The sequence below is a fragment of the Panthera uncia genome (assembly GCF_023721935.1).
Source record: "Panthera uncia isolate 11264 chromosome C1 unlocalized genomic scaffold, Puncia_PCG_1.0 HiC_scaffold_3, whole genome shotgun sequence".
NCBI classification, from domain to species: domain Eukaryota; kingdom Metazoa; phylum Chordata; class Mammalia; order Carnivora; family Felidae; genus Panthera; species Panthera uncia.
Window position 1 is genome coordinate 34,884,723 of NW_026057584.1, and position 24,318 is coordinate 34,909,040.

A 24,318-nucleotide genomic window follows, 5' to 3' on the forward strand; every position below is an offset into this window, starting at 1 on the left:
ATAATGTCAAGGCACTCAGAGACCCAGAGAAGTCATTTATCATTTTCCTCACTGCTCACCTCACTTTGAGGTAGAATTTGAAAAGTGAGCTGATGCTGAGGGTTCACCTGTATTCTATCATGCCACCCTCAGCTACTGGTGGCATGTAAATCTCGTCCAGGACCAGTCAGCAAGTATCATTCAGCATTTGGTCATCCTATTTCATGGTAGGAAAGAATGTAAACATGTCACAGAAGAGGCAAAGACAGAGTAAACTGACAGAGCAAGGTAAGATGGAGAAAAATATGTATTCATCTTTAAAGTCTAAACAAAATACCCTCACATATTTCACAAGCTTTCTTTAGAATCTGCTGCAGTGGTTCTGAAATTTTCCTTACCAAGTCCTCCTTTATTACTATTTTTAACTTCATGGCCTGTGAATGTTGATTTACCTCAAATAGCTTGGATAAAAAAGTACTCAAATCAGAGCTTCCCAAGATCTGGAAACTCATCTTACTGAGGTATCTCCAGCAAATAGGCCATGCCTGGCACACACACTACATAGGTAATGACTGGTAAACGACTAAATTATTGATGACAGGTGTAAATTTTTTACAAATGAAAGTTTCTACATAAATGCTTCTAAAGCATTGACTTACTTTAGTATTTGAGAAAAAATTGCATTAAGTTCCATTGCATTGTTGACAATGAATACAATGGGTAGATAAAAATTACTGTAAAAGCACTAGTTAGAAGAAAGTTTTTTTAATTTTATTACTTTTTTCATTTTAAATTTTAGTTAATTTTGTTGGAAGAGTTTTTAAAAACTACTTTCCAAATGCTAGAAACAATGAGAGTGACATGAAGAAGGCCTTTTAAACTTTTTGAATATTTCATCTTTATGTAGTGTAGGGACATTTTAAGATGTCTTAGGATACAGTATTGGAAACATTTACTTATTCTGCAGGTTAATTAAAAATGAAAATGTGAAGGGTGCCTGGCTGGCTCAGTCAGTAGACCATGTGACTTTTGATCTCAGTGTTATGAGTTTAAGCCCCATGATGGGCATGGAGGCTACTTGAAAGAAAAGAAAAGAAAAGAAAAGAAAAGAAAAGAGAAAAGAAAAGAAAAGAGAAAAGAAAAGAAGGGGAGAGAGGGAAGAAGGAAGGAAGGAAGGAAGGAAGGAGAAAGAAAGAAGACTTGAATATATTATCTACTTAGATTAATTTGTGTGTTCATCTTATTACAGAAACTGCAATGAAAGAATTGTATCTTGAAGAAGGTTGGCTTTTGGGTGGATTTTATTTTCTTTATATTCTTCCACAGTGCTTAAATTTCTTATATGATTATGTAATATATATATAATCAGAAAAAAATTCTCCAAGTGCCATTTTCATAAAATATTAAAATACAAAGGCCTGAATTTCATTTCCAAATGTGTTGTGACATACTTCCCAATGAGCTGCTTGCACATTTGGCTTGCAGAGACAATGGTGGGGCCAACATTTCCGTAGAACATTTAAAGGTCCTTAATCATGCCTATGCCATCTTCAAACTTCACACTTATCCCAGCATTGACAATGGCAAAGGCATTCTCCTAATGTTGGGCCAGCTAGAATCCCGGCACAAAGTGCCACTGGAAATAAAAAAAAAACACTCAGAATAGTGTTCATCTCCATTGTGTGCTGTATAGCAACAACTCTGATGATTAATTATAATGAAAATGATCCTGTGAATGATGTTGCTGACTATAGTATTGAGTATATGTGAGTACTGGTCCATGTGCTTTATAGGTATTAATATATTATCCTCATAACAACTCTACTCATTTCTAATTTACTAATGAGGAAACTGAGAGGTTACATAACTTGTACAAGGTCATACAGGAAATGGAAGAATTGGGGTTGAAATCTAAGCAGTTTGGCTTCAGAGTCTATGTTTATCTATTTTCAAAATTTGAGTCACTACATGTGGCCTCAGGCATGTGACTTAAACTGTTTGGGTCTTAACTTTCTTTAAAATGAGAAGGTTGTGTGCCTCCGGGGCTGCTGAGAGGGGTAAGGGAAAAATCAGGAGGTGTGCTGCCTCTCAGGATGAACTACCATACCTCCACTTTTAACTGGTTTAGTTTGGTGTTCTACGTAAATTTCATGCAAACAAGTAATTTTACTCTTAAAAAAAAAAGCTTCAAAACCACTGGATCAAATGGTCTTCCAAGTGCTTTCCAGGTTTAAGTCTCTCATTCTAGGTTAAATCTCATTATTAGCGTGAAACATTAGAGTCACAAAGTAGGACGGCATCTGTGTGGCCAGCTTCTACAGAAGTCACAATGTGGCCCTGATATGAAAGCAAATCAAATGGTCCTCTGAGAATTTGCCTCTTCCTCTGAGCAGCCCCAGAAGTCTCCCAGGGTAAGCTGGGCTCCCTCGGGGTGGGCAGTGAGTCAGGGAGCCTTTACCTGAGTAGAGTGGGGAATAGAAACAGATAACATAATCTCTTCTGATTTAAGGCTGGTTTTAGGTGATCTCTCAAGGAAATGGCTGTATAAAGGAATCTGCTGTTCTCCTTCTATTAGAGAAAATGACCTTGATCAGAATGAATTTATCGAACTGGAGAATATGAAGCAAGGGATAGTTGTGATGAATCTGGGGAAAGAGAGAGTGTGAACTGTAAGCCAGAAGATCTGGTTTCTAGTTGCAGCTTCCATGCTGGGTCACCTTAGGCAAGTCACAGAACCGTAGGGGCTTCCAGTTCCTCATCTGCAGAATGACAGGACTGGACCAGATAATCTGAAAAGTCTTTTCTGGTTCTCAGCTCCCATTACACAACACTCACAAATTTTGGCCTTGAAGAACTTTAAAGCTATTTGGAAACAACTGAGTACAACATAGGTTCATAAATGGGAAAACAGGTCCAGAGGTCCAGAGGGGTTAAATGATTTGTTCAAAGTTCTACAGCTGGGACAATGGTGGAACAGGCGTACAAGTGGAATGCCTGCTACACAGCTTTTTTTTCTTAGACAATTGACAATATTCTCTTACTTGAGCCACTGTATTTTCAAAAATGTGATTGTAATAAAAAAGAGGGTATCTTACATCAATAGCTCTATGAATAATATGCATTTATTGTTATTTAATTGAGTTTAAATAATTCTCTCTTGGCAAAGCTCAAGCTGTCTTTGAATAAAGAGAGAAGTAATGAGTAACATGCTCCACAATCTTGATTTTCTTTAGAAAGTTAAGTCCCTATGAGGAAAATTTCCAACTTTATAATACTCTGAAATGAAATGTGCCATAAAGCTTTAAAACCACAGACAGACATCTCATTTTTTTTTTTTTAATTTTTTTTTCAACGTTTTTTATTTATTTTTGAGACAGAGAGAGACAGAGCATGAACGGGGGAGGGGCAGAGAGAGAGGGAGACACAGGATCAGAAGCAGGCTCCAGGCTCCGAGCCTTCAGCCCAGAGCCTGACGCGGGGCTCGAACTCACGGACCGTGAGATCGTGACCTGGCTGAAGTCGGACGCTTAACCGACTGCGCCACCCAGGCGCCCCAGACATCTCATTTTTTTAAAAAAATGCTTTGATACTACAATTTGGACTGTGCATAAATGTGGCCAAATAGTTAAGAAAAATTGTCCAGTGCAGTAACTTATCTGATCTGCAAGATATAGAACATCTGAAAACAGGATAATTGACCTCTGTTGCATCCTTACACTTGAGGTAATACAGATATAGCCTATATATTTGGTGAATCTAAGTTAGATACACTTGGGTTCCTGGTTCATGCTTTATGAAAGGAGCTACCTAACTGACAGTGGTAATTATATAATAGAATGCCTAAAACTTGTCTCTTGCCTTTAGATATCAGATTGATGGGAGGATTTCCTGCTGTTAAAATGGTATTTAGGTCAGAAAAATTAGGTCTGTTCACCACATGTCCTTCTAAAGTCTAAATAAAAAAGATAACATTTTTAAAGCCAGTTATTTGACAAACAAGGAATTATGTGTACAAGGATCTTGTGCAAGTTTTTAATTCCCTTCTTTGCTTCAAAGAAAGATCTGGTATGATTTTAGGGCAGCTAAATAGAGTCAGACAACATGTTGTGCAAGATTCCCATCCCTAACCCCAGTTCAAACTTATTGCTGAAGAAAATGTTCCTTTTCCATGTGCAGTGAAGAAGAAAATTTCTTTGAGAGCTGACTCTAGCATGAGTGTCCAATAACATCGGGAAAAGTAAGGACTAGAGTCTGAGTAAATAAACACTAAAGAACTGGGCTATGTAGCATTCCCATTCAAAATGCTTACTGTAGTGCTGTGTAGTAGAATTCTTCTCTGTTACTCCAAACTGTGGATAAAGTTCCTTCAGACATAGCCTTGAATGAGAACCTTTGAAGGGAGGTAAGGGGGCAAGGTGATGTTGAGAGGAACAGTGTGGTCTAGAAAAAGGGACAGAAGATGCAGAGGTGAAAATATGTAGTGAATTTTGAGAATCAACAGAAACAGGGCCAGAGACAATTAGGAGAAATGCCCTGCACCAAAGTCTCACTGAACTACCTATCATGTGTGGAATGGGCAGTGGTTCAAACCAATTACTCTTAAATCTCAAATAATAAGGAAACCTCAATAAGCTAGACAACTGGGGGACATCCAAGAATAGACATATGGGATGCACATGCTTAGAAACTGACCTTGGGGCAAAGGTCTAAGAGGAGGAACAGACATAAAAGAGTATTTTGGAAATGTAGGCTCTTGTTTACTATACCTTGGCTAAAACATTTCATAGCCTGTTAGAGCTGGACAGTCCCCTTGGTTGAACTTTAACTTTTTTTTTCCCCCAAGAGAGAGCATGTGAGCAGGAGAGAGGGGCAGAGGGAGAAAGAGATTTTTTAAAAAGTTTTATTTATTTGAGAGGGGGGAAGGGGCAGAGAGAGAGAGAGAGAGAGAGAGAGAGAGAGAGAGAATCCCAAGCAGGTCCTGCACTGTGCAGATCCTGACATGGGGCTCCATCTCACAAACCATGAGATCATGACCTGAGCCAAATATAAAGAGTTGGACACTTAACCGACTGAGGTACCCGGGTGCCCTGGAAAGGAAGAATCTGAGTGTGGAGCCTGACAGAGGGCTTGATCCCACAATCCTGGGATCATGACCTGAGTTGAAATCAAGAGTCAGATGCTCAACTGACTGGGCCACCCAGGCACCCTGCCGCTTCTCACTTTGGACACACACATAAATGCAGCGTGATGACTCTCATTTTGAGTACATATACCCACTCATACTCATATTGTATAGACTTGTTCAACATTGACTTGGGGTTCCCCTTCAGAGTAATGTTTTCTAAGCAGAACAGAACTATATGACTGTCTATAACTGTGGCTTATTTCATATCACACTAGAGAGCATTCTGCCATATTCTTAATCTGAGCTCTGGCAAGCATCCTCAGATGCTTCAGGAGAGCACAGTAGGTCTTAGTCTTCTTTTGCTGCCCCCAAACAATAAGATGTAAGCCATCATTCAACAGAGCCAGGCCACATTCTGCACCCCTGAAAATAAGATAGGAGAATATAAACTGAAGTTGAACTATAACAAGATGTATGGGCTGCACAGAAACAATCTTTCAAATATATCTTCTCTTTTTATATTAACTTAGAGAAACCAAAGATAAAGATATTTTTGGCAATATGCTTTATTCCCAAATATTAAGTACCAAATTCTTTTTCTCAGTCATATATGCCATACATTTTAGGATATACCAGCGACAGATATCAGAAATTCATTACTTTGTTAATGTGCAATTAGTGTTTTCCTGAATAAATTGATCAAATATAGAAATTTCAGTTCAGATTATATAAAACTTTTAAAAGATCATTAAGTCTAAGTGGAAAGTGACCTACACATTTGTGTTGCCCATTTGCCCTTCTTATACAGCCATCTTTTCATACTGTTTCCTTAACAAAGCAATAAGAATAGACACCTGTCTGTACCTTGGGTCAGGTTTTTTGCAAGTGTGCTTTCAGGGAATGCTTTGAGCAGGGATGTCATCCAGTTCATGCATTCTCCAGGAGGGTAATACCAGCCCCAAAAGGGTGAAAAAAAAAATCTTGCTCTTTTGATGGATAAAGCCCTGATATACATATACTGTACATAAACAGATATATGGCCTACCTACGGTGTTAAAAATTCATGGAGGGATGATTGGGGGAAAATGCCTCTTGCTCCTTAGTGAGGCAATAATGAAAAGATTGAGAAACATTGACATAGTGTTATGGGCTCTACCTCCTCCCCAGTCCCTTCACTCCCACCCCACCCAACCAAGTGCATCCATACCTTACTTCCAACATTCTTCTGTACCAGCCCAGCCTCCCCTTGCTCCATTTCTCCCTATGAGTCAACTGATATGGACATTCCAACAGATAAAAAAGAAAATGAATGGGCAGACTGACTTAATATTAGCAGATCAGAGGGGAAAGCAGACAATTTCTCATTTTCTGTTTACTCAATGAGGAAAACCTTATTTTTTAAAATTTTTTAATGTTTTATTTTATATTTGGGAAAGAGAGAGAGAGACAGAGACAGAGAGTGAGCAGCGGAGGGGCTGAGAGATGGAGACAGAATCTGAAGCAGGCTCCAGGCTCAGAGCTGTTAGCACAGAGCCCAACATGGGGCTCGAACTCATGAGCAGTGAGATCATGACCTGAGCTGAAGTCAGAAGCTTAACCGACTGAGCCACCCAGGTGCCCCAAGGAATACTTTACTTTAAAGTAGAATTTTTACCTCCCATTACTTGTTATCTATTCAAATGCTGAGTTTGGATATGTTTCTCAGATAGCCTTATTTGGTGCATTGTGGGAAGGAGAATTTGACTAAAAGTAAGAAACCCTGGAATCTAGTCCTGACTTGATTGTGTGTTAGCTGTGCAAAGTTGGGGAAGTTACTTCAGTCCTTTGATTGAGAACGGAGATCCCAAGGCTACCACCTGCTATGTCTACCTTCCAGGACTGTCATGAGGATCAAAAGAAACAAGATGTGAAAGCATTTGGTAAACTGTGAAAAGAGTATGAAGAGAAATAAGGTTGTTACAGTTAAATTTTCAAATTTTGTGTCCCAGAATTTTTGTGTGTGTGTGAATGTGTGTCGGTATAGGATGAGCCTTAAGCAAATTTATGACTCTGGCAAGAACTTTTCCTACAGGCCAGCCACTCTCTTAAGTGTCCTTATTCAGTCAGTCTCTCTCTATATGTGGAACAACCTACATCTTCCCACTGTATGGCTCCTATGACAATGCAGTATTCAGTGACATAGCTGAATAATTCAGTTTGAAAAAGCTCATAGAGGACACATAGTAGGGCACATATAGGAGGTCATATATTCTATTAAGTGCTCAAATTAGCCCAGTGCATATAATTATTAATAGCCTACCAACAGCCAATGAAAAAGACGGTACATACCATCATCTGTGCTGTGCATAAAACAGTTCTGGAAGCCTAAGTAGAGATATGAAAACTGGATGATATTCATCTCTAAATTTAATGCTGGGTCCCTAAGGAGAAAAGCATGTAAAGCAATTAGAAAAGGAAGTCAATGGGGGCTAACAGATATTGTTTATGGATAATCCAGAGTGAAAATTGTGACACAAATGACACATTTGCAAAAGAAAACAACGAAGGATTCTAAAGGACAGAGGTATGTATTAATTAAAGTGAACTGCATTGCATTTATGAAGAGTTTAAAAAGAGAGACAGAAGTCTGGATTACCTAATCTAGACTAAGGAACTTGCTTAAAAACCACCCACCCACTGCAGTGTTCCCCATGATGAAGAGTACATCAGGGATATTGGCTTTCAGCTCTAGAAGCTCACTGAGGTTCACAGGAATGATCCAGGTAGTCCTCTCCCCTTGGAATGTCAGTCTTGTCTTATTTGGATCTTCTGCCATTCTCTGCAGAGAAACAAAGCCAACAGGTTTCCAAGTAAGGCTGCTGAACTACATGCCATGAGTATATCTACTGCTCTGGTTGCCCAAAGGGCCTGATGGTCATTTTAGCTTTCTGGGTTGACCTAACTTGTAGTGATCAGGAAAGGGTGTCCTTGTGTGAAACTACCTAGATTGCTAATATCCATGTGGGCACCATTGAATAAACATCATTAGGAGTACCTGGGTGGCTCAGTGGGTTAAGCATCCAGCATCTGACTCTTGATTTCAGCTCAAGTCATGATCTCATGGTTCATGAGTTCAAGCCTCATGTCAGGCTCTGCACTGACAGCACAGAGCCTGCCTGGGATTCTCTCTCTCCCTCTCTCTGTCTCTCCCCTGCTGGTGCACATGCTTGCACATGCTCTCTCTCTCTCTCTCAAAATAAATAAATAAACTTTAAAGCAAACGAACAAAACATCATAATAGGTATCTATCATCAACAACTATAGAGTGGAACAAACTCTACCTATATTGTGAAATGAGTTTCTGAAGAGGAGGCAAAATGTCATAGTCTGATTAAAGGGTCAGGCTTTTTGTTCTAGTTCTGCCCTAACAGTAAGTCAAAGGGGCCTCATCTTTGGGGATTAGGCATTTTGGTATGACAAAAATTGCTTATAGGCAAAATTATCCTTGAAAGAATCTCTTAAGTCATTCACTAGTTATAGTATAAATTTTTTTCTACAACTCTGTCTCTCATATATACATACATATTTACATTGTGTGTGTGTATACTCTTTAAATAGTGAGTCCAAAATCTCACACTCTGAGGGGGAAGTGGGGACTGTGACACTTTAGGAAGCCAGTAGAATCATATCCCTTACCTCATGCTCTCTTCTGAGTATAGTCATGGAATGGAGTGATTAGTTAACCACGCTATTTATATTATTCTTTCTCTCTATTTCTCCCCACTGAGTTGAAATCTCAGAGGCTAATAGTAAGAATAATGTAATTCCATTGTAAGTATAATTTTACAAAATATCTTTAACATATCTCACGGTGTAGATGTGTGTGACCTTGAGTAAGTTACTAGACTCGCTGAGCTCAGGATCTTCAAATTAAGGGGTGAACCAAAGCATCTTGGAGGTCCTGGCAGCACCACGCTTAAAACTATTTATGGTGGAGCTGAACAAATTTGTAACAATGGGTTATCACATTGGACACACTTCCAACTTTAATGTCTGAAACTCAGTCATTCCATAGCGTAATGCAAAAAGGCTTATACCATGTCATGTTATGGGACAACAAAAGTAAAGCATCTTACTATTAGTTCAGGAGGGGATCTAGGTTCCTGGAATAGAGCCAAGGGATGGAATTCATCTTCATTACACAGTTTGGTACACACCTCAACAAAACAAAACCAGATACAAATTGAACTTCAGAGTTACTGAAAGATGAACATGAATTTCTAAGTAGGAGATTTCAGAGTCTGGGCCATACCTCTGACACAAAATGGAGGTGCCAGAGCCATAGGGTGGCCCTGACTAGAATTCTTCCCTCCCTCAGAGGGCTGTAATGGTTTCGTGGGTAGGTTTACTGCCTCTGGGATCCCTCTTTTGGCATCAGGAGCTAGGTTTTAAGCTTCTACGCTGGGTCTCAGGTATTATTAACAGATATTTATTTGCCATGAGCATGAAGATGCACCACTGTTTACACCTCTTGTAGTACTTGTTGTGTGTGTGGGGGGGTGATGGTAAAGCCAGATCGAGGCACAAAAAGTTGTAATGCTTCTGAAGGAAAATGCTTCTGTGGTGATTAGCCTCATGAAAATTGTAGGCCTGCTAACTTTTGAAGCTTTTTAAGACTCTTTACTCCTTGAATTCACTCTTTTACATTACAGAACAGAAAATGAATGCATTTGGATTTATGTGGCTATTTTTCAGTCAATCCCAACTGAAGTGGAACACCAGATACTTACTTTTTCTTGTCTATTCACAAAAGATCTGTCTTCTTTTCATTTATTTATTAAAAAATTTTTAAATATTTTTATTTATTTTTGAGATAGAGACAGAGCATGAGCAGGGGAGGGGCAGAGAGAGAAAGGGAGACACAGAATCTGAAGCAGGCTCCAGGCTCTGGTTGTCAGCACAGAGCTTGATGCAGGGCCCAAACTCACGGACTATGAGATCATGACCTGAGCTGAAGTCTGATGCTTAACCGACTGAGCCACCCAGGCGCCCCTTCATTTATTTATTTAAATTCAAGTTAGTTAACATATATATATTATTGGCTTCAAGAGTAGAACCCAGTGATTCATCACTTAATACAACATCCAGTGCTCTTCCCAATGAGTGCCCTCCTTAATGCCCATCACCCATTTAGCCCAGCCCTGTATCCAATATCCCTACAGCAACCCTCAGTGTGTTCTCGTATTTAAGTCTCTTATGGTTTGCCTCCCTTTCTGTTTTTATCTTATTCTTCCTTCCCTTCCCCTATGTTCAGCTGCTGTTTTTTCTTAAATTCCACAATAAGTGAAATCGTATGTTATCTTTCTCTGACTGACTTATTTCACTTAGCATAATATACTCTAGTTCCATCCATATTGTTGCAAATGGCAAGGTTTCATTCATTTTGATCGCTGAGTAGTATTTCATTGCATGCATACACACACACACACACACACACACACACACACATACATACACCACATCTTCTTTATTCATTCATCAGTTGATGGACATTGGGCTTTTTCCATAATTTGGCTACTGTTGATAGAGCTGCTATAAACACGGGGGTGCATGTACCCCTTCAAATCAGCATTTTTGTATCCTTTGGATAAATACCTTATAGTGGAATTGCTGGGTCATAGGGTAGTTCTATTTTTTAATTTTTTGAGGAACCTCTATACTGTTTTCCAGAGTGGCCGCACCAGTTTACATTCCCACCAGCTGTGCAAAAGGGTTCCACATCTTTGCCAACATCTACTGTTTCCTGAGTTGTTAATTTTAGCCATCCTGACAGGTGTGATATGGTATCTCATTGTGGTTTTGATTTATATTTCTCTGATGTTGAGTGATGTTGAGCATCTTTTCATGTGTCTGTTAGCAATGTGGATGTCTTCTTTGGAAAAATGCTTGTTTATGTCTTTTGCCCATTTCTTCACTGTATTATTTGTGGTTTTTGGGTGTTGAGTTTGATAAGTTCTTTATAGATTTTGGATACTAACCCTTCAAAAAGATCTCTCTTCTTGATCCACGCAACACTTTCCTGATCCTTTCATTCCACAAACAGTTGATTCCTTAGGAAGTAATGCAAGAATTTAAAACAAATTCATTGGTCAATTCATAAAACACCAACCTAGTACTAGTACTCACAGTCCCCAAGGGCAGGGGGACTATGGAAGGAGCTATGGAAGAAGTAACAGAGCAGGTCCTTGCCTTCAAGGGCTCTGTAATGGGATGGAGCAGAGAACAAGGTATTCCATCACTGAACAATTAGAGAAAATTACAGGGAATGTGCAACCATGCTATAAATAGGGTCTTGTTAATGTGTCATCCAAATCCCAGGGGATCATGAAGGAGATCAGAGGAGGGTGGGGTCAGCCAGCTAAGGCTTCCACTCGGAGTGAGGTAAATGGAGTAGTTAACAAAGTGATAATTAAAAAAAAAAACAAGGGGCGCCTGGGTGGCGCAGTCGGTTAAGCGTCCGACTTCAGCCAGGTCACGATCTCGCGGTCCGTGAGTTCGAGCCCCGCGTCAGGCTCTGGGCTGATGGCTCGGAGCCTGGAGCCTGTTTCTGATTCTGTGTCTCCCTCTCTCTGCCCCTCCCCCGTTCATGCTCTGTCTCTCTCTGTCCCAAAAATAAATAAAAAACGTTGAAAAAAAAATTAAAAAAAAAAACAAAAACAAAAACAAAAAAAAGATGGCTATTATAAACAGTGATATAGCATGTATCTTTAATGAAGTCCTGAGAAGGCAAACTGCATTTAAGACTTTCTATACACAAATAAAAATAAACTGAAAATCTGAGTTTATTTGGGTATTGTTGAAGATATTCTGAATTATTGGCATGATTCAAGTCCCAAACCATTTTATCTTAATTTTCAGGACACTTCATGCAGAACAAAAGTAGTGTTTTTAGCCTGAATTCACCGGTCACTTACTTCAATTGTGACTTAATCTTTTCATTCCTGTTTGTCCTATTCTTGTGTAGGCACAACCGAAGGGTCTGGGTGGTTTGGAGACCTATGGTTTGACTTCATCTATGGAGTCAAGGAGACCTCGGTTCTAGTTCCTGCTTTAACAGGTACTAACTGAGTTTGTTAAATTAGGAAAATAAAACCCATCTCAAACATTTAAATCAAACAGGTTTGTTTGATTTAAATATGCAAAAGGTATGCACAGTATCTGACACACAGGAAGTGCTACAGAGGTGGTGGCTGATATTTTTACCTATAAGGTAATTTTCTACAGACTTAAGGAGGGATTTGGATTTTCTGACAATGCTGTGCATGATAAAGGAACAAATGACAAATGGCTAAATGTGGGGATCCAAGTGAGTGAGATAATAATATCTATTTTTGTATAGGTAGGCTTTGTCTCCAGGAAAACAATCATGTAGTATTAGGTTAAATGATATGAAGTTGCTATTTTTGTGGGCCAAAATGGTGCAATACTGGTCATGCATATGGTTCAACATAATAGTATCTTGCCCAGGATTCCAAATGGCTGTAGTTTCTAAAGCTTTTCAGATCTTCATTACTGGCCTAAAAGCAGATTTTTTCCCAAAGACTTTTTGGTATGTGGAATTAATTTGTGTTCTTTGAATTATTTTTGGTCAACCAAAATTATATAAAATTAATTTTGCCATAAAAAATGGGAAAACACCTTAATGGAAACCTTGTTGATATTTAACATTCTGAAAACTTAATATATCTCAAAACTATACCCTCCCCCACCCATACCACACACTAAATCACCTTTTCCAATTCCCTTCATCTTATCTTGTTTCTTAATCTCTTAATTTTGAGGGTGACTTGGATTTCTTCCTCACTATATCCTTTATTGTCTGGAGGTTATGATTCTGGCAATCCCATTCCTGAAAGTCATCTTTCTGGGTCCATATCTTCCCAACTGGTCTAGGTCCTCATTCCTTCACATATGGGAGATTGCACTAGTCCATGCCCTCATCCCCACCATGTCTTTCCAGGCTTATCCTTCTTACTGGCAGGTGCCAAGAATTTTCCCTTTGAAATACTATTCCCGTATTACTCCTAGACAATGACTATATATTGGTTATCAGCTTTAGTTGTAAATTCATCAGCCAAGAATGATATATTTTTATTCTCTAATGCTTCAGCCACAACAATTTATTAGCTGAATCTTGGACATTTTTCTTTTTCCTACTTCCATGCATTTTCTTACATGGAATGTTCTACTGGTCCCTCTTCACCCATTCATTCCTATCATTTCTTTTAAGACCTAGCTCAAAACTCCCCTTCTCCAATGTTTCCTTTGTGTCTCCCCTTCCTACTCATTAATTTTCTTTAGTCCATGTTCCTTCAAAACTGATATACATGGTATAGGGGATATATTGAACTTTTAATATTTTGCTTTTCAATTATTCTTTTATTATTTCTTAGTCTATATTTTATTTTCTTTCTTTAATAGAGTTTGCGTTTCTTGAAGTCATGGACCATGTACTTTACTTCTTAGGAAAGTGCCAATTTAGGGCTATAAACAGGATAGATGTTAAAGGTTTATTTAAAAAATACCAACAGTGGCATTCAACAACTTTCACTGGTTAGAAAGGTCAAGATAAGGGTATTTTAGAAATAATTGAATGCAATAGATGATTTTATGCAAGCATTCATCCATGTACTAAATCAACTGAAATAAATTTTTAAAATTTAACTTACCACACAGAAAGTTTTTCTACTTTCTACAATTGGGTGGTATCTAGTACAGTGGCACAAGTGACCTGGTAAAGAAGAGATCAATTTTAAGGAATGATAAAAAAAAATATTACTTATTTGTGCTTCATTTTTTTTCGATGAGATAGCTTTATGAGTAATTGGATTCTTGTTTCCCAAATCAGTCAAATGGCTCTTCGGAACACAGATATTCATCACAAAAAACTCTTGTGATTACATATTCTTCCTGAAGTATCACAAAGCTCTCCATAATTTTTACAACCAACTCTTCCTACCTTACATCCCACCCATGCCCAAATTCATGTAAACTGCAACCCCATAACATCTCATATGTGGCCCTTTGTTAAGCTTTTCTTACATAGTCTTTTCTCTCTCACATGTTTTCTTAGGGAAAATATGTCCATTTGTCAGGGCCCCTGCCCCCTTTTCCATGGGGTCTGCTCTAACACCCCAGCCAGAACTGTACCACTCACTGTCTGGATCCTTCTGCAGGCCTATCACCAACTATGCTAGAGTAGGGTCATTTAGGTATATGCTTCACCTCCCTCATTAGATCTTAAGTTCCTGAAGAAGGCAAGGAGTGTTTTAGATGTTCACCAACCCTTCCAGTACAGCACAGTGTTCAATAAGTATTGATTGTTGATCAGTCAACACTTCTAAAGTATGATGGACAAGGTAAGGAAATCATTATATTTTTATGAAGTATATTCAAAATTTGCAGCTAGTATAAATGATATTTATGTAGTGGTTTTAATAACATGAAAAAATTCTTATGTTATAGTGTTAAAATTGTATATAGAATATAAAATCATATATACAGTAGCCACAGTATTGGCTAAAATAAGAAAACAAAAACTATGCATAGAAAAGACTGAAAGGGAACAGAAGTATCTGATTGTGGTTGTTTCTTAGGGACAGAAATATGAATGAATTTTATTTCCCTGTCTTTTAATTTTGTTTTGCATTTTTCATAATAAGAACATGCTAGTTTTGTACTAAAAATAAATTTAAAATTATCATGTTCAAATACAGTTTAGAAATTTCAGAAGCAATATAAATGTGTGGATTGGATAAGTTTAAACATCCAGAAGGGTAAAAGCTTGCTGCCAGTGGGTCATGGGGAAACTTGGTTAACAGGTATACTCTTTTTTTTTTTTTTTTTTTTAAGAACAAGAATAGTTTAGGAAGAAACTGCACAATCAAGAATGGATTCAGACTCCATAATCTATCTTTCCTTTTGCTAAGAAGAATGTAGAAGTATGTAAATTAAGAATCTCTCTTTGGAGTAGAGGAAAGGAGCTGAAATGTCTAAAACATAACTACATGGCATGAAATACAAGTATTTAAGAGGCAAAGGACAACTTCTTTCTGATAAACTATAAGCAAACATTAAAGGCTAGAGAGAACTAGTATGAGACTTTTTGTTTTGTTTTTGTTCTTGGCCACATAATCAGTGACAAGTCTACAAGCACTAGGAAAGGCCCACCACAGGAATGCTAATAGTACCCACTGCAGAAATTCTTCTGATTCTAAGAGGAAAAAGGATGGCAATTACAAAAAAATGTTTTTCCTTGGTCTTGAAGAGAAAGACAAAATTAAATGAAGTGGTGATTTATATCAGTTGACCATTTTAAAAGGTATATGTGATACCTAACTGCATTTCTTTAAATTTTATGTTATTGTTTTCCTTAAAATATAAACATGAAGGTTATCAGTGTGGCTAGCATTTATAATTCTAGAAAGAGCTCAAACAAATGGATTGTGAACCAAAATATAATCTGCAAATTATCCACACTCAGCATAAGGTTATCTACTTCATCAGTTTGGCCAAATTTTACAATGCCACCTCCTGATGGTTGTTATGTGAATTACAGACACAGAATCTGAGAACAAATAATCCATCTCTCTAAGACTGTCTGTGCATATTAAAAAAAAAAAAAAAAAAGACAAATCACAAGATCTCTGCTTTTAAAAGCTCTCACTTCCTCACTAGTGTGGATTATTTCATTGGACAAAGATTATCCATTCAGGTTGGGTTAACATAACTGCAACCATAAGCCAGAGTTTTAATAGTACTTCATAAGAAACTAAAAATTTTTGAGTGAAGAAGTTGTTGAGAAACAAGGGAAAATATTAGAGAATTTTTATATACCAGTTACCATAACATTTAAGTTGCATTTTTACTTTGTTTTAGTCTACATCTTTCATCATAAAACTGAATTTCTGTCTAGGTCTGTTTACTGAAAGGGAAAAGAGCTTTCTTACAATATTTAGAGGTTTGCTTTCACAGCTTTCTTCTAAGAACTGGACCAGTTATCTTGGAAGTGATAAGTTTGTTATAGAAAACTACATTTGTTAACATGTTCTTTTTGTGTGCGTGTAGAAAATTGTGTTTGTTCATAAATTCGATAGTTATTTCATTTTGGGAGACAGAATTGCTTCAAATGGTTTTAAATAAACATTTTTCAAATAGCATAACCCCTAGATGAAAGTCAAATACTTCACCAGTAGCCCAACTGAAAGCGCAGCTATTGTTCTGTTTTAGAGAGAAATATGGCTGTGTTGGATTTATTGCTAGATGGCAAGTTGTTTCAGTTGTGGCATATAACCTGGCTGTAAATGTGATGGTAAAAGTTTAGCAATTGAATCTCTGGGGAAAAAGCTCTAACTTATAGCTTCTATTAATTTTAGGAGTAAAAATACTTTCACCATGGCTGATATGCTTCCAATGTGATGTCACTGAATGTGGATCTGGGAAGAGATGCACATAGCATACCACTATGTGGTATTTCTACCATGTAGATAAATAAACATACATAGCCTCAAGAGCATAGATAATAGTAAAATCATTAGAAAAATATGAATGTTGATACTTATTAGCTTTTTAAAAGAATATTATTTATGTAAAGTCTGTTTAATTTTTAATAATGGCTGTGTTTAAAGACTGGCTCACAAAATCCCTCAAAATTGAATATTTGGTTCTCACAAGCCAATACAGACCTGTCCAGGGCACTACTGAACAAATCTAGCATCTGTACTATCAAGGTTTGAGAGGAAGAAATCTGATAAGCTGCAGCATTAGTTCCATAACTGTTAAGGTGATGATCCAAGTGTGGGGTAAGATCTGAATAAGACCAAAAAGTTTATGGCTGAAAGACATACACTATCACCAATGCCCATCAATGGTAACACATTGTCCAGTAACACATTGTCTTAGCCTTCATGTTCCAAACACAATCTTCTAACAGAAGGAATTTCAAGGGAAACTATGGCTATTCATAATTTTCTTTCCACACACTGCTTTCAAAGCTTAACCTCTGTAGAAGTTCTTATTCAGTATATAAAAATAACATTTTGTTTCTTTAAAAAGTCCTCTAAACTCTAGTGAATGCTTTGTTATTTTTGTTGTGTTTTATTGTAGTATGGTGTCAGTTACTTAAGAAACATTTGGGAAGTATTTATACACATAATTTGCCTCTTACTCAGGGTTCACTAATTTCAAAATGTGGTGGACAACTAATTTCTGTTATAAACTTCTGCTTTCTTATTTCACTTTCTTTTCTTGTCAGACTGGACTGTTCTTGTTTTAATTTAGGGCAAGGATGGGGTTGAGAAGTTAAGATATATTAAAATCAATGAAGGAATCTTGGTTGATATACCAATCTCTAAAAAGACCCTTTGCTATGAAGCACTGAATCTGACAAAATGAAAGTTTAGAAGCACAAAAGATTTCAAAGTTGGTGACCTAATTGGAGTACAGTAGACTACGTATTGTTGGATCCCATTGGTTAGTATCTTGTTGAAGATTTTTTCATCCATGTTCATCAGGGAAATTATTCACCACAACCAAGTGGGATTTAAATCCTGGGATGCAGGGCGGGTTCAATATCTGTAAAAAAAAATCAACGTGACACATCACATCAATAAAAGACAGGACGAGAACCACATGATCCTCTCAATAGATGTAGAGAAAGAATTTGACAAAATATAGCATCCCTTCTTGATAAAAACCCTCAAGAAAGTGGGGATAGAAGGATCATACCTCAAGATCATAAAAGCCATATATGAAAGACCCAATGCTAATATCATCCTCAATGGGGAAAAACTGAGAGCTTTCTCCCTAAGGTCAGGAACACGACAGGGATGTCTACTCTCACCACTGTTATTTAACATAGTATTGGAAGTCTTAGCCTCAGCAATCAGAAAACACAAAGGAATAAAAAGCATCCAAACTGGCCAGGAGGAAGACCAACTTTCACTCTTTGAAGATGACATGATACTCTATATTGAAAACATAAGAGATTTCACCAAAAAAACTGCTAGAACTGATCCATGAATTCAGCAAAGTGGCAGGATATAAAATCAACGCACAGAAATCAGTTGTATTCCTATACACCAATAATGAAGCAACAGAAAGAGAAATAAAGGAATCAATCCCATTTATAATTGTACCAAAACCCATAAAATACCTAGGAATAATCCTAACCAAAGAGGTGAAAAATTGATACACTGAAAACTATAGAAAGCTTATGAAAGAAATTGAAGACACAAAAAAATGGAAAAATATTCCATGCTCCTAGATTGGAAGAACAAATATTGTTAAAATGTCGATACTACCCAAAGAAATCTACATATTCAGAGAAATCCCTATCAAAATTACACCAGCATTCTTCACAGGGCTAGAACAAACAATCCTAAAATTTCTATGGAACCAGAAAAGACCCCAAATAGCCAAAGAAAACTTGAAAAAGAAAACTGAAGCTGGGGACATCACAATCCCAGATGTTAAGCTGTATTAGAAAGCTGTAATCATCAAGACAGAATGGGACTGGCACAAGAAGAGACACTCAGATCAATGTAACAGAATAGAGAAATGGATCCACAAATGTATGGCCAATTAATCTTTGACAAAGCAGGAAAGAATATCCAATGGAATGGAATAAAGACAGTTTCTTCAACAAATGGTGCTGGGAAAACTGGATAGTGACATGCAGAAAAATGAACCTGGACCACTTTCTTACACGACACACAAAAATAAACTCAAAATGGATGAAAGGCCTAAATATAAGACAGGAAGACATCAAAATCCTAGAGAAGGAAGCAGGCAAAAACCTCTTTGACCTCGGCTGCAGCAACTTCTTACTCAACCTGTCTTCAGAGGCAAGGGAGAAAAAAGCAAAAATGAACTATTGGGACCTCATCAAAATAAAAACCTTCTGTACAGCAAAGAAAACAATCAGCAAAACTAAAAGGCAACTGACAGAATGGGAGAAGATATTTGCAAATGACATATCAAATAAAGGGTTAGTATCCAAAATCTATACAGAACTTATCAAACTCAAGACCCAAAAAACAAATAATCCAGTGAAGAAATGGGCAAAAGACATGAATAGACACTTCTCCAAAGAAGACATCCAGATGGCCAACCGACACATGAAAAAATGCTCAACATCACTCATCATCAGGGAAATACAAATCAAAACTACAATGAGATACCACCTCACACCTGTCAGAATGGCTAACATTAACAACTCAGGCAACAAGAGATGTTGGCAAGGATCCGGAGAAAGAAGATCTCTTTTGCACTGCTGGTGGGAATGCAAACTGGTGCAGCTACTCTGGAAAATAGTATGGAGGTTCCTCAAAAAATTAAAAATAGAACTACCAGCTATGACCCAGCAATTGCACTATTAGATATCTATCCAAGGGATAGATAGGTGTGCTGTTTCAAAGCACCACATGCATCCCAATGTTTATAGCAGTGCTATTGACAATAGCCAAAATATGGAAGGAGCTCAAATATCCATCGATGGATGAATGGATAAAGAAGATGTGGTATATACATACAATGGAGTATTACTCAGCAATAAAAAAGAATGAAATCTTGCCATTTGCAGCTATGTGGATGGAAGTAGAGGATATTATGCGAAGTGAAATTAGTCAGAGAAAGTCAAATATCATATGACTTCACTCATATGAGGACTTTAAGATATGAAACAGGTGAACATAAGGGAAGGGAAGCAAAAATAATATAAAAACAGGGAGGGGGAAAAACATAAGAGACTCTTAAATATAGAGAACAAACAGAAGGTTGTTGGATGGGTTGTGGGAAGGGGGAATGGGCTAAATGGATAAGGGGCATTAAGGAATCTACTCCTGAAATCATTGTTGCACTATATACTAACTAGGATGTAAATTTAAAAAATAATAATAAAATTAATTAATTAATTTAAAAAAATACTAACTAGGATGTAAATTTAAAAAATAATAATAAAATTAATTAATTAATTTAAAAAAATCCGACTTGGAGTACAGTAGACTACATGGGATGCTTATACTAACATCTGTACCCAGTCACATTACGCTCTTACCTGTATGGGATGAAACCTGGTTTTGGTGTTTCCTATGCCTTCTACTGTGGTAACAGCAGCCCCATACAGAGAGCAGATGGGCACCAGGTACGCTGTAACTGGATAGTGGCTGTGATAGCATTTTGTAAAGAAAACACATTGGAATCATAGGGAGTGACTAACATAATTCAGGGAGTCTAGGAAAGTCATGGGACTATATTTCTCTGAGAATACAGAGAACACTAGATAACAAAACAAAACAAAACAAAGTGTAAGTTCCTATAAGTGTCCAGGAAAGAACTTACATATGGCTGGCATCAAATGGTAGAGAAAAATGGAGAAAGAAAAATGAAGAGTTTTGTATAAGACCTCCAAGAGATCTCTCCCCCCACCCCATTCTAGGGAGAAGAAATCTTTTACTTTTAAGATTATATATTGTGGATTATATGTTGTGGATTATAAATAAACCACAATGGGGTAGTTTAATCCATTTGGTTTTCAACTATGCAAAGCTTTTAAATATACAGATACTTTGGTTGCATGTTAGCCCAATTAAATCAGAATCTGTGGGTGGGATCACTTCATCGCTTTTTAAGGCTCGTCAGCTGATTTCAACATACGGCCATATGTGGAAGCCACAAGTTTATGCCCTTATCTTGACCACCTCTCCTACAGTAGAGTCTGTATTAATGACAAAGTGGATGTGGTTAGCACAAGATTCTCATCTCACTGTTTGGAAATGGGGTCCAGACCTCAGTCCAATTTAGCTTTTTATTCCCACTCAGGCTAAGTGGGAATGGGAAATTGTCTTTAAGTCATGGGAAATTGTCTCTGTCCCATGGAATGCTTCCTCTATTCTCCCACCCAGGAAGACAGTAAGCATGCAGTTCTTCTGGAAGAAAAGACAGAGTGCTGTTCTTGGCTCCACCAGCCTTTTGAATGATCAAAGGTGTTTGGAAACCAGCCAGCTGGCTGGCTGGTTGGGGACCCTGGGAGAGTGCATGATGTACAGGGCAAGAGTGTGCAGCAGATAAATTTTTGTTTTTTTTATGTCCTCCAAGTCCCCCTCCCCCATTAAGTTTACTTCCTCTTAATCTTATCCCCCTCTCCCTTCTCTCTCAACTGCTCTTCCAGTGTTCATTGCTCTCCTCAGCCTTATCCTCATGCCTCATCTGGAAAATAGAAGCATGAGCCCCCTCCACTCCCAGCCCACTGCTTCTTACCCAGAGTTTCAGTCATTGCCCTGTGTTCTTGGCCAGGAGGGCAAGAGTCCTTCCTCCTCTTCCCCTGTGCTCTGACTCCCATCTATTCTTCTCTCTCCATGGACCTGGTTCATCACCAACAGTTCTCTTAACCTCTTCCTTTCTAGAGTCTCATTTCCCTAAATTCCCTTGGATTTAAAAGTAAATTCAAGTGTTTGCTCTGCTACATAAAACAAAACAAACAAAACAAAACCCAATGTCTCTCTCCAGCTACTGGTCCATCTTTCTTTCCCTCCTTAGTCAAGTTTCTTCAGGAATTGTCCACAACTTCCTGGCTTTCCAGCCATTCCGGTGCCATCTGTATCTCATCTTCCAGCCCCATCTCTCTGCTGCCCTTGGTCCGGGAGCAATCTAATGGCACTGGGCCACTCCCTGGTATCTCATACTATTGATCGCTTCTGTCTTCTTGGAACTTTCTCCACTTGATGTTCCTCCTTCAACTCTGATTACTCCCTCTTGGTCTTCTTTGTGGGGGTGTCTTTCTTTGTGCATATCCCAGTCTGTGGTTCTACAGTGTCCTGTACCTATAAGCATAGTATAAGGTCTCATAGTATGCTATGTTCCAGATGGCCTGGGTCTGAAAACCTGCCTTCACCACCAGCTGGCCCATATGATCTTGAGCCAGTTATTCAACTTTCTTTGCCTTGATTTTTTTTTTCAGTGTGAGTGATAGTAATGCCTATCTCAAAGATGTTCTTCAGACTAAATATGATAATATATGTAACCTACTTTGAACGGTGCCTGGCATACAGTAAGCATTAGAAAAATGATAGCTATTTTTATTATCATTTTTAATATTTATATTGACAGCTTCCAGTAAGTTATAGCTCCAGATGAGACCTCTTCTCTGAATGACAGAACTCTTTATCTAGATGCCTGTGGACAATCCTTCTTGGGTATCCTGTAATTACCCCAATATGATGTGTTCAAAGCTAAACTTACTACTTTCCCTTCCTCTGCTCCCCTTCTCCCGTGTTCCCTAATTTGTGAACAGTACCACCCAGTGACTTAAGACAAAAACTTGGAATCACACCAGACAACTCCTGCTTCAGAACCACTTTCAATTATAGTGAGCAAATTTACATTTTAGGCCAAGGTAATCTGAGACCTCATTCAGCCCTTCCAGGCAAATAACTCCTCTTAATATATGTCAAAGACCTAAATCTTCTACCAGGACAATGTATCACTTCTTTGTGTTTAAGCCATTCTTACCTGACCCCCACTCTGAAATCTCTTGCTTAAAAGCAAAGAAGTATTTGTATAGAAATAGATAGCATGGCCCTGAGAGACTGACACACAGGACAGATATACTCTGATGGGAACAAGGTAATGGGAAAGATTTGGAGCTTAGGAAGTTGCAGGGTGAGCAGGCCTGGAGGTAGAAGAGAGGGGGAATGCCTGTGGACAGGAAAAGTAGGAGGCTCTGTGTCCTTCCTAGATGTGCCCAGGGCAGGGCTTGGCCCAACACAAAGGATACTGGACCTTCCTGGACTTGGACTTGTATCTTGACACCATGACAGTGCAGGCACCACAGCCTTCTCCCCCACAGCTGTACTTGGTGCCTATGAGGCAGACTGGAAAGGGAGGAGTCTAGGAATAGAGGGGCCCAGGTCACTGCTTTTCATGCTCTTCTTCCTCAGATACTGATAACAAGTAACATGTTTTCTTGAGTCTTTCTTGTTTAGAGAGCTGTTCCTTTTTTTTTTTGGCATATAAATGAGTTCACTGATTACAGATGAGAATAAATCCTCACTGACTCACACTGCCTTATCTGCAATCCTCCAGGCCAGATTCGTTTCTGATGCAAAATTTTCCATATTTTACAAAGGTAATAAGGTAGCATTCCCAGTGGGTCTACAAGGCAGCACCTTGTAATCAAACACATTAATATTTCTGCAATGAACCGTAGGGATATTCACACTAAGTGGGATACATGAAGACTACCAACAGCCTCATGAGACATCAGGGTTTATATTCAAATGAGGTATAAAAAAAGCTTTTGAATTCAGAGTTGTGGACAATGGGTCACTGTAGAGGTGGTGGGAAATGGTGCATCAGAAAAACTTAGAAAATCCTTCTGTGAGGCTTAACTTTCCCTGCTCAGCAATGTATGCTTTTACCTCCTTATTGGATAGGGAATATTAATTTAATAACCATGGTTCCTAAACTGGTAACATCAGCAACCACTGTGTACATCTTCCCTACAAGATGTTTGCATTTTTTCATAAAGAGGGACAAATAGTATATGTAAACCTCCTGCTTTAGGTTCTATAAGAATCTATTAGAATTTGCTTTGGACCTTTTTCAAGTGAGGTTTAAAAAGGATTTTGTGGGTGGAGGTCATAATTGGCTTGGGCAGAGGTTAAGCTAATTTCATCTTGGAAATTGCTGCCCATGAAGAGATAATAGCTGGTCAGGACACCCCTGGAGTAAAGAGCTCAGAGATTGTCTGCGGAGGTCTGGAGGAGCCCCCCATCCTCTGTTCTTTTGTCCCCAGTCTGAGCCAGTCATTTCTGCACAAGTGGGTCAAGCTTTCCACCTTTAGGCAGGGGCTCAAAGTCAAGTGCCATTGAACAGGGCATCGAACAGGGCAGAAAAGGCAAGAAACCCTTTCTCTGTGACTCTGGTGTCCTGAAGTTTCCAAGTAAAGGAATCTAGTTGTTGTCTGGCTCAAAGACAGAGGCTACTTTTGAGTTTTCACTTTGTCAGACCTTAAGATAGCTCTGTGATGTACATTTTAACATTGCCTTGAGTGAAAAGTGAAAGATGGATTCAACCAGCTGTTTTCTCCTTTGGTCACCAAATAGCTAGTTTGAATCCTCCTTCCTCCACCCCCACCAGATGTGCCAGACTCAGTTACTTACAATTCTGCTGACTCA

The 24,318-nt window shown here is 38.3% G+C and overlaps 1 pseudogene; it reads right to left on the reverse strand.

Annotated features, from left to right (window-relative positions):
* LOC125911372 (aldehyde oxidase 4-like) overlaps positions 1 to 24,318 on the reverse strand; it is a 74,337-nt pseudogene that overhangs the window by 43,495 nt on the left and 6,524 nt on the right.